We start from the raw sequence: 3,370 nt of genomic DNA on the forward strand, positions 1-3,370 counted from the left end.
GGTGTTGATAATTATATGTTTGTTATGTTTTATATATATTTATATTTATATGGTGTTCCATCCTTTTTAAGGTTGGACACTTTGTAGGGTCACAACCAAATAATGAACAAATAAGATCTGATTCATACAATCGTTGATCACATCATGAGAGCCGACCTAACTATGAACAAAGGATACTGAGTGGTAACAATACATGATCTAGTCAATAATTGTAGAACTACATATCTCTCCCATAGGACTATCACGCTTTTTGAACAGTTAAGAACTCTTCTATAAGACTATCACATTGTTTGAACAACAAATACACTGAGTTGAACACAATATCTAAACATTGAACAACACTTAACAATGCGACAAGGACATACCTAGTACACAACAATGGCAACTTGAGCAGACAATAGAACGACTCACCTTAGATAAAAACATTATACTAGCCATAATATAGGCACATTAAGGCCATCCAACACATATAAAGAAGTCTACGCTTGTTTGAGACAGACCTGACAGAACATGAAGACTTGCCATGATTGTAGCATATATCAGGGAATATACCATGTTAGCCCCTCTATAAATAGACATCACGCCAGAGTTGCAGTTCAACAACATTTATTTTATATATATAACACCGCTTTCATGCGCTTTCTGTTTAACCATGGTAGTATATTGTTATCATTAACGGGGTTTCTCAAACGATGTTGTATTGAATATATACCACAACGCATCACAGAAAAAGCATTGTCGTATAGTGCATAAATACAAAAGTGCATTGTCCACAAAGCGCTATCATATAGGTCTTACATAAACAACGCATTTTATAGGTATTATTAACAACACTTATTGTTGCGTTGTTGTAGTGCATATATATAACATTAACATTGTTTTCTATCAAATACACTGTTAAACATAACTCATTCAAGTCAGCGCTAACATTACTGATGTTCAACAGCACTGTGTCAAAAATGTGATGTTGAAGTTACACACATTGTCAACGCTTGCTTTAGTATGCGTTATTGATGTTCTTCCGCCTCGTTTTGTTCAAAATTGCGCCGTTGAATGACCGTTGTTAATTACGATATCTGACGTAGTGAGATGAGACCCATAATAAAGAAGTTTATACTAAATACCTTTACATATATTCTTGCATCTTTATATTCTCTCTATATATCTTCACTCATACTAAAGTAAGCATCAAAGTGTCTTTACAATTACCCATTAAGACGTTTTCAGATCAATTTTTGCTCAAACTTAGCTATGAGATCAACCCTTCAGTCACTGACGGTGCTATATAGAATTGAGGGTGCCCTAGATTTTTTTAAAAAAAAAATACTATTTACAAGGCATTGGAAAAACATTGGAAAATGGAGAAATTCTAAGTGGGCAAGGTTTGAATCAAGAAACTGGTCTCAAGTGAGCTATTGATACTCGTTGGGTTCATATTATGCAACTTTGATAAATTTTATATTGATGTATTTGTTATATATGTTGTTGTTGAAATTATTAAAGAGAATAGATTAATTCCAGAAAAATGAACTTGGTTAAAATCGCAAAGCAATGATTAGAGATTATGAGAGATGATGGATGAGAATCTTTATTGCAAGATGTAATCTTATTTTGCAATATGCATGACATTGCCATTCATGATATGGATGTTGACTTTTTTCCTTATGGTAACTCACGATGTGAAAGCAGAGAGCGCATGCCATCATAATAGAACATCATTATTATGTTGAATTATTTTATATTATTGTGAATATGCAACTTTGATAAATTTTATATTGATGTATTTGTTATATATGTTATTGTTGAAATTATTAAAGAGAATAGATTAATTCCAGAAAAATGAACTTGGTTAAAATCGCAAAGCAATGATTAGAGATTATGAGAGATGATGGATGAGAATCTTTATTGCAAGAGGTAATCTTATTTTGCAATATGCATGACATTGCCATTCATGATATGGATGTTGACTTTTTTCCTTATGGTAACTCACGATGTGGAAGCAGAGAGCGCATGCTATCATAATAGAACATCATTATTATGTTGAATTATTTTATATTATTATGAATATGCAACTTAAGGAACTTCACGATGAGTTAAATACTCAACTATTTTTTTGGATGTATTGTTTAAGTCCAGTCAATTTGTTCTCTAGTTTTGAGAAGACAAAACTGATTGAATTTGCAAAGTTCTATCCACATGATTTTTGTCCAACTGATTTAGTGATGTTTCATAATCAACTTGAGACTTATATCATTGATGTGCATTGCAATGTTGAATTTGCTTCTTTGAAATGAATCAATAATATTTCACAGAAGTTGTTGGTTGAAAGTGGAAGACACATTGTTTACCCATTAGTTTATCTTCTTTTGAAGTCAACAATTATTATACCTATTTCCACGACAATAGTAGAAAGAACATTTTCAGCTATGAAAATTGTGAAAAAATAAGTTGCATAATTGAATGAGAGATGCATGAATGAATGACTGTCTAATGACTTATACTGAGCGATAAATGTTCAATAACATTGACAATAAGCTCATCATTCAACGAATTCAAAATATGAAATCACGTAGAGATCAATTATAAAATGTGTAATTTATTTGATTAAAAATATTTAAATATTGTGATTTTGACATTATATTTTCATTTTTTATATATGATGATATATATCATTTTTATTTTAATATATGTTGCACACCCTACTCCTGGATCTTAGAATTGTCACTGCATTCAGTCTAACCTCCAACATACTCAAGAAAATATATATCCCAAAAATATAATGTATTTTTAAGAATGTGTATTGATATATTCGATATGTGTCGTATCTAATATTTGTTTCAATATGGATGCTTATGACTTATGAGGTGTGGATGATTAATACACGATCTCTTGTTTTCTACTATGCATGCCCCTAAATATACAAATATTCAACCCATAAATATCATGATTGATGCATGAACTTGATTGCAAAGATAAAGAGAAAGAAAAAATAATTTCACCCACTGAAACCGAGAGAAAAGAGCAACCCTCGTGTCCCTACCCTCGTAACATGCTTTATTTATTTACAAAAAGATAATCAGTTAAGAAAAATAATTCCCTGTCATGTGTGGCAATGCCTTCAATCATGAGTTATCATCGTGACAAAGATTAATTTTCTGAATTGTCTAGGAATGAGATAACTCTTTCCCTGTAACTTTATCAACGAGGTTGTAATGTTTAGGGGTTTGGAAAGAATGAGAATAAAGTTGAGTTACTTTGCTTGTCATTGTCCTCATCCCCATGAGTGATAGATAGGCAATGACAGAATATATCCATTAGAACCACACACACAGAAAAGTATTATTTCTTGCCATATATATATATATATATA

The sequence above is a fragment of the Lupinus angustifolius genome, chromosome LG13 (genome assembly GCF_001865875.1).
Source record: "Lupinus angustifolius cultivar Tanjil chromosome LG13, LupAngTanjil_v1.0, whole genome shotgun sequence".
Classification (NCBI taxonomy): domain Eukaryota; kingdom Viridiplantae; phylum Streptophyta; class Magnoliopsida; order Fabales; family Fabaceae; genus Lupinus; species Lupinus angustifolius.